The sequence below is a fragment of the Panicum virgatum genome, chromosome 4K (genome assembly GCF_016808335.1).
Source record: "Panicum virgatum strain AP13 chromosome 4K, P.virgatum_v5, whole genome shotgun sequence".
NCBI lineage: Eukaryota > Viridiplantae > Streptophyta > Magnoliopsida > Poales > Poaceae > Panicum > Panicum virgatum.
In genome coordinates, this window is record NC_053139.1 from 36,175,035 (window position 1) to 36,187,364 (window position 12,330).

General features: G+C 49.0%; 1 non-coding gene across 1 annotated transcript; it reads right to left on the reverse strand.

Moving 5' to 3' along the window:
* Nucleotides 1-256: 256 nt before the first annotated feature.
* On the reverse strand, nt 257-395 carry LOC120705317. The gene has a single exon (XR_005687904.1). It is a non-coding gene; the product is annotated as a small nucleolar RNA Z247 (small nucleolar RNA).
* Nucleotides 396-12,330: the final 11,935 nt, after the last annotated feature.

A 12,330-nucleotide genomic window follows, 5' to 3' on the forward strand; every position in this document is an offset into this window, starting at 1 on the left:
TTGAGGCAGACTTGGCACACCGGCTTGGAGTTGCTTGAGTTGCCACGGCCCTGGTTGCCACGACCAGCACCTCCTCCATTGTTGTTCTGGCGCTGGTTGGAGTTGTTGGTGTAGCCGAGGTTGCGCCCCCGTCCTCGTCCTTGACCACGGCGGCAGCTAGAATTGTCGTGACCACGACCAAAGCCTCCATGACCTCCTCGATTGGCCATGTTGGCCGAAGATCCAGAGTGGCCACTGCCCATAATCTCCATACGAGTTTCAAAAGCAAGAAGCTGAGAATATGCTTCACTTACAGTTACCGGTTCCTTCCTTGCTAGGAGGGAGGTGACGACCGGATTGAACTCCACGTCGAGGCCGGTGAGGATGTACGTCAGGAGATCATCATCTTCAACTGGCCTTCCTGCAGCTGCCATCTCATCACCTAGAGTACGCATCTTGCCAACGTACTCGGTGATGGTTTGATTCCCCTTCTGTGCGGTGGCGAGCGCGAGCCGTGTGTTCACGACTCTCGCCCTATTCTGCGACGCATACATCGCTTCAATCGCAGCCCACAGATTTGCTGCGGTGTCTTGTGCAGCAGCTTGAGCGAGCACTTCACGCCCTAGGGACCCCAGGACGAAACTCAGCACTTGCTGGTCCCTGGAGTACCATTCTTCAAACGCCGGATTGGGAACAAGGGTATCCTTGCCGGCGTTGTCCTTGCCGTTGACCTCTTCGGCAGGAGCTGGTGAGGTTCCGGTGAGATGCCCCACCAGGCGCGACCCGCGGACGGCGGCGAGGATCTGCGCCTTCCACATTGCGTGGTTGGACTTGCCTAGCTTCTCCGTAATGGCGATCCCCACCAGAGGGTTGATGATGGCGGTGGAGGAGGAAGCCATGGCAGGAGATGGTTGGTGTTTAGTTTGTGGCTCTGATTACCATGTTAAGAATCGGAGGTGCGGAAGTTGTAGATGGGAACGCCGTACCTCACGCTGGCCAGCGGCTTCGTGTTATATAGAGTGAGGAAGATCCCCTCACGTGGATTTACATCACAAGATCTGTTGGTCAGCCGTTGGTTGTTGTTACAACAAATCCTACCAAATCTAAACAACTCTACAGCTAACCAATGATCTATACTCAAGTACAACTTAAGTAACAAGTTACAAACGACCTTATCTAACATGGTGATATCTCAAAAATTTTGGAGACCGTCCAGGATAGCCTGCCAAACAGGGGTATCACTACGACGCGAGTCACCGAGATCTCTAGTATCGTTCTAGCCATATTTAGATAGGAACCAGAATTGCCACGGAGCTGAAGGAGGTTCATGTAGTTTGGAGAGGAATTTTTGTAACAGACAACGATTTTGAATGTGTAGGTCTTTGATTCCAAGACCGCCTTTATCTTTAGGGATGCACACAAGATCCCAAGGCGCCTTACAATGGCCACCAGAGCAAGATTTGTCACCAGTCCACAAGAAAGCACGCCGTTTTGCATCAATCACATCTATGGCGCCTTTGGGAAGTAGAAGGGAGCACATTGCATAGATAGAGAAGTTTGACTCGACAGCTTGCACTAAGACTTCCCGACCTCCTTGACTCAGGAGTCGCCCAGGCCAGCCCGCAAAGTAAGAGTCAAAACGATCAAGGAGGGGTTGAAGGTCTGAAATACGGACTTTTGAAGGAGATAGGGGTAACCCAAGATAAGGTTGTGGGAAGGAAGAGATCGAGCATCCAAGAATGGAAGCCATATGGGTCGCTACTTCCTCACTGATGTGCATTGGGAGAAAAGTACTTTTATCAAAGTTAATGTGTAGGCCAGAGAAGGCAGAGAAGGAGACGAGGATATCCTTTAGAAGCTGAAGTTGTGCAGTTTCCCCTTTAAGTATAATCAACGTGTCATCGGCATATTGGAGGACCGGGCAGGGGAGGTTTGCTGATAGGGGGTGCTGAAGATCACCGTCACTGGAAGCTTTAAGTAAAAGTCGCTGAAGAGTATCAGCTAAAAGGATGAAAAGGTAGGGCGATAAGGGATCACCCTGCCTTAAACCCTTCCTGCATTGGATCCATTTTCTATGTTTCCCATTGAGGAGGGCAGCAGATTGGCTAGTAGAGAGGAGGTCTTGCACCCAAAGTCTCCAACTGATAGGAAAACCCTTGGCCTCTAAAACGGCGTCCAAGGCCGACTAGCTCACAGAGTCAAAGGCCTTGCGAAAGTCAAGTTTGAGGACAACGGTAGGGGCTTTCCTTTTGTGGCAAGTTTGAATGATGTCGGCCGCATACACGAAGTTTTCAGAGATGCTACGACCTTTTATGAAGCCCGTTTGATCGGCGTGAACCAGGGCTGGGATAAGAGGTTGAAGCCTTGAAGTTAGAGCTTTGGAGATGATTTTTGTCAGAGTGTTTTGGAGGGTTATTGGGCAAAAGTCCTTGGCGTGATTGGCTCCAAGTTTTTTAGGGATAAGGATGATGAAGGACTTATTCACTCTCACCAAGTCAGACTGTCCCGAGTGAAAACCATGGAGGAAGGATAAATGGTTTGGTTTGGTCAGGTCCCAAAATTTTTGGAAGAAAGCGGGATCAAAGCCATCAGGGCCTGGGCTAGCGTTAGAGTTCATACCAATAAGCGCTAGACGGACTTCAGAGTCATCAAAAGGACGGATTAGGGAATCAGCTTGGAAGGAATCAAGGGAGTTCTATTGAAAGAGAGAAGAGAGGTCAAAAGAAGAGGAGAAAATTTCTGAAATACCAATCAAACTGGAGTAGTAGTCATGAAGAATTTGTTCTTTCCCAGAGTGGCTGAACACTGGGATTCCGTCACAGGACAGGGATTTGATTTTATTACTCTGGAGGCGAATAGTTGCACATTGATGGTGATAGGCCGTGTTTTCATCACCAAGAATGCACTGCCGAACTTTGCCCCGCTGCCTCCAGTAAGCGGCACGTTGTTCGCAGAAACGAGAGGAGGAGAGTTTGATTAGCTTGCGTAGGTAAAATTCCGGTCTGCTTAGGGAACGCTTCTCTTCTTGGAGGTCAAGGAAGGAAATCAACAACTGGCAGTTGGCAATGAGCACCTCTAAAGGGCGTTGTAGTTTGGCCCAGGAGCGGGCGGCAGATCTGATGCACTTCAGCTTGAGGGAAAGCGAGGCGGCTGGGGTCTGAGCGCGTTTGTGTTGAGAGTGCACGCTCATCCAGTTATTGGAGACTAGCGAAGTAAAGGAGGGTACTAACAGCCAATTATTGTTTAGTCTGAAGATCGAAGGTCGTGGAATTTGTGATGAAGCCGTGAGCACCGAAGGGACATAATCGGAAGTCGTCCGGGAAAAGGAGTTAAGAGAGGAGTCAGGGAGGAGAGTATTCCAGCAAGTATTGACAAGCGCTCGGTCTAAGCGAACCAGAGTGGGGATGAACTGGTTATTGGTCCAGGTAAAGCGCCTGTCCAGCAGGGGTAGTTCAATGAGGCCAGAATTATTGATAAAGTCGTTAAAAAACAAAGCTTCACGAGCATCAAAGTTGGTGTTTGATTTGTCTTCAGGGAAACGAGTTAGGTTGAAGTCGCCAACTATGGCCCAGGCACCCGTTAAATTGGAAGCTATGTCAGACAGCTCTTCCAGGAAAGAAGGTTTGAGGGCATCATCACAGGGGCCATAAACATTAGTAATAGTGAAGGTGAGATCGGAGGCAGTAGCTCGGAAGGTGGTCGTGAGAGAGAACAGCCCAAGAGAATGATTGACCAATTCGAGGTCAGACTGAGCCCAAGCAGTGATGATTCCACCCGAGGCTCCCACAGAGGGGAGAAAAACCAGCGAATGTAAGCAAGGAGAGAGGAAAGAAGTTTTCTTAAAGGAGGACACATCAGATAGTTTTGATTCTTGAAAGCAGACTAGCATCGGTGATACAGAGGAAAGAGTTCACTTGATTTCGGAACATTTCTCGGCTTGACCTAGGCCACGAACATTCCAAAACAGAGTACGAAGTGGGCGATTACTCATGAGCACAGAGGTTATCATCCAGAAGAAAAATGAACGAAGAAAGGCCTCGCTTGGAAGCAAACGAGTGCAGGCAGCTTAGCCGAACAGACGGCTTACAAACATTCGCTAAACAAGAGTACAAGAGGATTACAAAAGGAAGCTTCTGTGCTTCAAAAAAAGAGATGTTCCTGTAGGGACACTATCGAACAGGCGGAAGGTCAAACGCCCAGGGCTGACGAGCATCAAAGAAGGGATGAAGGTGGGCCGGCGCACCACGCTGCCGAAGCAAGCAGAAGCAAGTAGGAGTGCAGATCATGGGGACGTTTAGGCCGCGCCAAGCGCGTCCTCCTCATCCAGCTCAGAGACCGGATCACTGTCAGTAAGCAAGTCCAGATCTTGTTGAGGCACTCCGCAGGCATCCCCCATGAGGCGGAGGTCAGATACAGAGAAGTGACCAATATCAGCTGGGATGGTCTCGAGGAGCTCGGTGGGGAGCGCAGAGGGGTGGGCAGGGGTAGAAGCAGGAGCGCGTTTACCCTCCAGCTTCCTCTTCTTGAGTCCCGTGGCTTTGTCCAGCATAGTGATAAAGCAAGGCGCTTCAGACGCCGCGAGGCGCGGGCTCCGTCGAGGAACGGGATCAGCGATCACCGGCGGATCGGAGGAGCCTGCAAGGGAGCCGGCGGGTCGCAAATCATCTCAGGGGCCAGCTCAGGAAACTCGGCGCCCGCAGCAGAGGCTCATGACCAACCGGAGGAAGAACAGGAGCAGGATCATGGGCTATAAGAGCAGTAGCAGGCCGGACCAGCCCAGCAGCACTCGGGTCCAAAGGAAGAGGAGCACCACGGCAGATTGGCCAAGTAGAGAGCATGGTCGCACGCTGAGGGCCAACAGTCGAGATCCCGTGCAGTAGTCCCATGGAGGCAGTAGCGAAGTTGACCACATAAAGCCCACGAGAGCCACCACGTGGCGAGAAAGGAGTCAAGGGGACATGGTAGGAACCAGAATCCCCATCGCGGCCATGAACCGTGATGTTCGCCTAGCCCGGAGTAAGCAGAACCTGAACGGCAGTGGGGCGATGGAGAAGAGGCGCAGCTTGAACAGATGGAGCACCACTAGGGCGCTGTTGAAGGAAGGAGGGGGTGGTATTGTTAGGTGGTGTGAGGGAGTTGTGCGAGGCTGGAGGTGGGGAGGGGTTAGGAGAATCAGCATTCAGTGAGACGGACTCCCCCCCGTCAAGTTCCCCATCAGAATCTCCATCGGAGTCAGGGTCTGAATCAGAATCTGGACCATCAATGTCCTTCACATGGACCACATAAACCCGACCAACAGATCCAAAGCTGTCATGGTTTTTGAAGTTGACATGATGGGGAATGTCGGCAAGTTGTTCAGCTTTGACCACTGTGATCACAGCAGAGTAGTCCATCCCAGAGAGGCAGATAGGATCAATGTAGTGGGGGTTGGCGAAAGGGGCAACACAGTGGATAATATGGTCCCTGTTCCAGTGCTCCAAGGGGTAATCTTCAATGGAAAGAGCAGCACAAATTTCATGCTGGAAGAGGAAGCGATTGTTTATTTCATTATGTCGCTCGAGCATGATAGTATGATCGAGGAAAGGGAGGGGTGCTCGCATCATGGTGTTCTCGCGGTCATGAACATCCCCAAAGATCAGCAGCTGTGAGCCGCGAGAGGAGGGAGCAAGCCGGACACGTGGGTTGACGCCATGGGTCTGCAGTGTGCGACGTACCACATGGGCCGGGGCGGTAGCAGGGGGCTCAGTGAAGGCAAAGGCGAGATGGTCGAAATGTGGCATGTCAACATGGGGCATGTAAGAGTTGACATAATCAGGGCGAGCAGGTGGTTCGAGATCTTCAGCGTCAGGGATCGTGGCAGAAGAGGAAAGGTGGGTGGACGAGTGAGTGGAAGCTGGCGGGAGACGGGAGGGGAGAAGGGAAGCCGTAGACAGAGCGAGGAACCTCCAAATTAATCCAGTTTAAGTGTGCGAATCATCACCATAAAAATAATTCCGGCTAACACACACTTCAAACAGAGTAATCCGACAGTCCAGTCAGGTAAAGTCCCGATGAAACCACTTGAGCGGCATTCGAAATCCAAAGCTTACATGCAACCCACGCGAAGGTGAGTCCAGAGAGTACAATATTTCACAAATATATTACATTACAGAGTATTAACTTAATTATTACAAACCAAATTCGAAATCTCAGAAAGGTACTTGAAATTCAAATTGAAAGTAGTTCAGAGTTCAACTGCAGCGGAAAGAAAGCGAGTTCTAAACGACGATACAAGATGTCATGATGAAGCCCGCACATGATATCACTCGGCATTATCATCGTTGGCCGGAGTCGGATCGCACTCCACCGACCAACCAGGAGGTAAAGTACACGGCCAAGTCAAACTAGCTATCTAATCTTCAAACATATCACCTGAAAACAAATTTGAGCCACAAACAAGACTGAATATACTAATACTCAGCAAGGCTTACTCGACTATGGGTATACTTAGCCCACTACCTAGACATGCGAGGCTTTTGGCTGGACTGGTTTGTTTCACCGAAAAGCAACTAAGAATAAATCTTTAATTTTCGATTTTAGCTTCAATTCTAGTTCAATTAACCCTTCTAAGTGAGCATCTATCCAATAGCATACATGGTGGAAAACAATTATTTTTCATCATTAAACCATATTCATCATCATCATTGTTCCACTTCTTACTCTATGTGGCAAAAGGGTTAACCAGTCTCAATAACCGCGAGAAACAGACGATTTGAATCGAATTTGTTAACCTGGCCAGGCAGACCTAAACACACACATGGGAACCGAGTCCCCACGCAACATTTCCCCTTTTTTTTCCGGGTTGTGGATCAGGGTCACCATCCTCGACTACAGAGTACACAGACTCTGTACCCGCATGCGCGCGCATGAGAACCAGTTCAAAGAGGGTGAAAGTAAAGTCCACTCGTCGGTCCGATCAGGTACTTAAACTTACTAATTACCATATTTCTCGGCATGTGGTTAGTACGTTCAAACGCTTAACCACCACTGTCACATACTGCGGCCTTAACATTTTTCACTAAACAGACGGTGCATCAACAAGTACCATAGCTCCGCCCATGAACCTTATGATTGCAGCATGTAGTATACATTCAACTCCTATAAGGTCGCGAGTGACAGGAAGTCACTCGAGTTCTACCGAATCATTAGCTTAGCTGTCTAGCGACCTAAACCTACTAGTGTTCAAACATAAGTACCTAGGATCATGCAACTAAGGTTTCAATCAACTCCTGTAAACTTAAATGCACAAGTATATAGAAACAATAAGTTGCATAAAGTTGAAAGTAATAGGTCATATTCCGGGGCTTGCCTTCCTGAGCGTAGTCAGCCTTGGGCTCTTCCGAACTTTGGTTCGGGTCTTGTGCAGCTTCAGTTAGATTAATTTGAGCTTCACGCTGCTCACTCTCGGACTCCGGCACCAGATCGTACGTACCGTCAGCGAGAGTAGTCGAATCTATATGAAATGCACATGCATGAGCTGTTGTGATGATAACAAGTTATCATTTACTTCACTATAAAGTTGTAAAATATTTTATTTACATCTCCTTGGGCAATCGTTTATAGAGTATTATCTAGATTAACCATTTCACATTGAATAAGTGAGGGTTTTGCCTTTTCATAAAAGCTATTTTTCAAGAATAAACATGGATTATTCATAACTGCTGTTAAATATAGTTTCTGGTGCTGAGATTTTTATATAGAGTACTTTGCTTATACACAAACCTACTGTCAAAAATTTTCATCAAGCAGATTAATCATTAAAAATAGCGTAAGCTGCTACTACTAGAATCAAGATTAAATTGTACAGGCAAAACCATACGAGTACTAGTAACAAAACTTTAACTGAGTGTTGAGGATCTGATAATTAACCTATTGTGAATTTTTCAGCTTTAAAAGAGAAACATACAAGGCATGAAAAATAAAGCAAGATATAGTGGCATAGATCAAGATTAATTTATACAGACTATTATACTGAGATACTGAGCCTCAAATTTTTACAAAGTAATTAGGTAAACATAATAGACCTATGGTCAAAATATTATGTTTTTCCAGGCATAGGAACTATTTTCCTTGATTTAATGTATTTCTACTTACTAAAAATCATTTGGTCCAGTTGGGGTTAACTAAAAATTCTCAAACCTTTTCTGTAGAATCTAGGAACCAAACTAAAGGTACTGTAAAAGTTTGAATCCATCAATCTTAGCAGAACAAATTGGATAGATAAAACTATTTATCCTAGGCATACATCAAGTCCTAAATAAAATATATAGCTAGGAGTGTCAACTAGCTACCAAACTTTTACACAAGTCTAACCTTTTAACATGTAACATACTGACCATAAATGATAGACATTCAATGGATACAACTTGAGATACAATAAAGGCTACATTTTCTTTGTATTTTAAATAGAGCAAAAACTATTCAGCAAAAGAAAAAGTACATGTAACAAAAGTTGTATATCTAGCCACAAGGATTCCAGAACACTTGAGTTTGTGTTTTTATGATTTTTCTACAAATTTATATCGATTTTACAAATTTGCTGTTTTTGAAAATAAAGGAAAAAGAAAATGAAACTTTGCAGTTAGACCCCTGGATGTTTTTGTTTCCAAGCAATCGGGCCCTTGGCCGGACCTGGAACAGGGGAGGGTCGGGCGGCCGGATTCTGGCGAGGAAACTAGCCGGCGGCGTGGGGTAGGTGGGGGAAAAGGAAGAGGGCGTCGAGGCGCACCTGTGGGTGATCTCAGGGCTCGTGGGGATGGCCGGACGGGGTTCGCCGGCGTGAAGCAAGGGGCGGCGGTGGGTCTGGCCGGCGGCGACGGCGCTCCGACGGCCATGGGCGGAGGTGGTTGGGCTTGGGAGCTCCGTTGGGGCGAGGTGAAGCCGTTCCCGAGGTCAGTTGGAGCCGAGGAGGGCGAAGGAGGGGTCTCCATGGCGGGGTGGCATTCAGCGGCGGCAATGGCGAGCGGCGGCCGTGGCTAGCCGCGTTCCCGGCAAGCTGGTGGGTTGGGTGGTTGCCTAGTGGCTTGGAGAGGTGGAGTGGGTGGTAGCAAAAGCGCCTAGGTGGTTGGTCGAGGTCGGGGCGGTGCGGGAGTGGGTGCTCGGTGTGGAGGGCGAGCTCGGCGGCGCATGGCTTGGCAGCGGCTCGGCCATGCCGCGGGGAGGAAGAAAGCAGGGGGAAGAGAGGAGGGGGCTCGGGCGGGCGTGGGGAGGCGATGCCGGGATGATGGGTTGGCTCGGCGCGGTAGCAGGGGCATAGGGGGCTCGACGGCCGTGGGCGGGCGTCGCGATGTGCGCGCGCCGGGTGCGTGTGTCGTCGAGCGGCCGTCGGGGCGTGGCGTGCTCGCTGAGCACAGCGTCAGCGGCAGTGCAAGCGCGGTGGCAGCAGCGGCGATGCAACATGGCTGCGCTGCCCTGGCTGAGGAAGCGAGCAGGCGCGCGTGCAGCTGCGACATGATGGGCTCGGCTCTGCTCCGCACTCGAGTGCAGGGAAGGAAGAGAGAGAGGAGGAGAGAAGAAAGGAGAGACAGCCGGCTTCAAATCAAATTTTCACAAGATTGTGTGAAAACTCAAAACAACATTTTCAAAAATTTCAATTTTTGTTTCAGTCAAAACTTCATCTGAGTTACGGTTTGGAAGAAAATTTAAAATTTCAAAAGCTAGGACTTGAAGGACTTGTCATTGTTTGAAATGTCCTATTTTCATCATGACTCAACATATGTTTTTGTAGGTTAGGTGAAATGAGTAGTGTGCTCCTATTTGCGAGGCTGGTTTGTGTTGATTTGAAAGCTATAAAGAGGTACTCTGTGAATACACACATATACTCACACATGCATACATAAATACAAGAAATGCATTATTTTAATTTAATCTTGGTTATTATGCATGATGTCCTGTTTAATTCCTCATTTTAATGTTTTTAAAATACCCGGGGTGTCACACCTGTGGGAGAACTAGTGGCAGCAGGACCCATGGGCGATTGAGGTAGAGGCAGGGCATCCAGGTCATACGACAAGCCAGAGGCAAGGGGGACAGCGATGAAAGATGGTGCAGGTCCAAACTCCGGCGAGGAATGCTCCCCACTATTCACCTGGCAAGCGGAGGAAGCGGAGGTTTGCATCTCCGAGCTGCACAAGTCGGTGGGGTTAGGCGATAAAGACAGAGAGGGAGAAGAAGAGGAGGGGGAGGTGGAGGGCGCGAGGCCTGTGCCTTGGATCTGCAATACCTTTCAGTGTGCCCAAAACACCAGCACCGCCGGCAGCGAATAGGATCCCGACAGCGGTCGATCTTGTAGTCGAGGGCTAAACACTGGAAGCAGTGCCTCCAAAGATCTAAAGGAGGGGGACGGGAGGGAGATGGAGAGGGGGGTGGTTAAAGGTTGGAGCCGCAGCCACTGCCCGAGCAAAGGTTAGGGCAGTCGTCGCCAAAGCATCGTCGGCGTCGGCAAAAGCTTGCGGCATTTGGCGCGGAGCACTCTTTGGCTTAGAGTTCTGGTGCTCGGTGTGGCGCACAGCTGGGGGAGAGGTGGGAGGGTTGCTTGATTCGCTGGACTCGGTGCAGGGTGAAAACCCAAGTATACCTCTGGCGAGTGGGCCAGACAAACAAAGGCAACGAGCTCCTTTGGAAGGACCGGGTTTAGGGGTAGAGTGCGGTCGTAAAGAAGGGGATCCGTCCTCACCAGCACTGAGGTAATCACCACTTTGGGCAAAAGAAGGCCAACCTTGTCCAACCCCGGCGACCACCTGCGAGCTTGGGCGCGGCCGTGGACCCAGGATCGAGGGGAAAGCGGGGCGAAAGAGGTCTGAGTTTGAATTTTGAATGCAACGGACAGCGTCCTCCAGAACGGGATGGAAAAGGAGCACCACCCCATCATGGAGGAGGTCGGTGAGGGAGACGATGAAGGCAGCTACCAAGGGGGAGGAGACGACGGAGGAGAAGATGTACGGTTGAATTTCACTAACCCGAAGATGATCCGGACCATTACCCAGCCAAAAAAGCAACGCATCAAGCACAAACATCAGGGGGGAGGAGGTGGAAGCAGGGGTTACCGAGAACCAGATTGTAGTCGCGAGGGCAGCCGTTGGGGACGACGGGGAGAGTAGATCCGCGCACACAGGAGAGTGGAACAGCTCCAGAACCAGGTCGATGAAGAGAGAGCTCGGGGTCGTCGCTCGGCGCCAGGCAGTCGCAAGTAGCGATCGCAGCTTGGGGAAAACAGCCACGGAGAGGAAACAAGGTGAGGTGATTGGGACGGGGAGGTGTGGGCATGGGAGCAGGGTCGCCGGAGAGGGGGACGACGAGGCCGCGCTCGGCCGGAGGTAGGAGGAAGTGGCGGCGGCGGGTTCTGGTGGGGGCGCCGGAGGAGGGGTCGCTGAGGGGGCGGCCATCATGCCGAACCTCTGAGTCTGTAATTTGGAATTTTAGATTAATGATCTAATTATACTACTGGAATAATAAGATTTTACCATTACAACAATCATTTTTTTGGACGAACAACAATAAAAATATAACTTAGCATATTTAAATTCCATGGCACAATCCAATTAGTTTGTTCGAATAACAAAATAAAAGAAGAAAAATTACTAATGTAACAACCCAAAGATATATCAACAGTTTTAATTGGGATTTGGGATTATTGGTTTAATTTGTTTACCCCACGTTGCTACGCTGCTCCGCAGCAATGCAGTGCACCCGGCGCGCTTCCCTGCTCGATCACAAGCTTGCGGGGCAGCTGGGCTGAACCTGGGCTGCAGCGCACCCAACTCCTGATCCACCGCTGCAGGAGCAGAGAGAGTGTGACAGTGAAGTGGGCCACTCGGGGAGTGAACACGACTTCGGGTGTGTTTAGTTGGTGAAAAGTTTAGATTTAAGTACTGTAGTATTTTTCGTTGTTACTTGATAAATAATATCTAATTATAAACTAATTAGATTTAAAAAATTCATTTCGTGCTAATCAGTTAGGCTGTGTAATTAGCTATTTTTTCAACTATATTTAATACTCTATGTATATATCTAAAAAGTTGATGTGATAGGTACTGTAAGAATTTTTTTTAGAAACTAACTAAACAGTGCCTTCCTATTTTTCTCGCCAAGCCAAACACGGCGTAGACGCAACACGTCTCAACGAACCCAATCCCCACCACCATTGTCGCCGCAAAAACTCCTCTACTGCTAACATTCATTCATTCTCGGGTCGTGTTTGGTTAGAGTGAAAAAAATTTCACGAAAAAAAAATCTTGTGTGCATGTAGTGTTAAATAAATCTGTTTATAAAATTTTTTTATAGATAGGTGTAATTTTACGAGCCGAACAAATA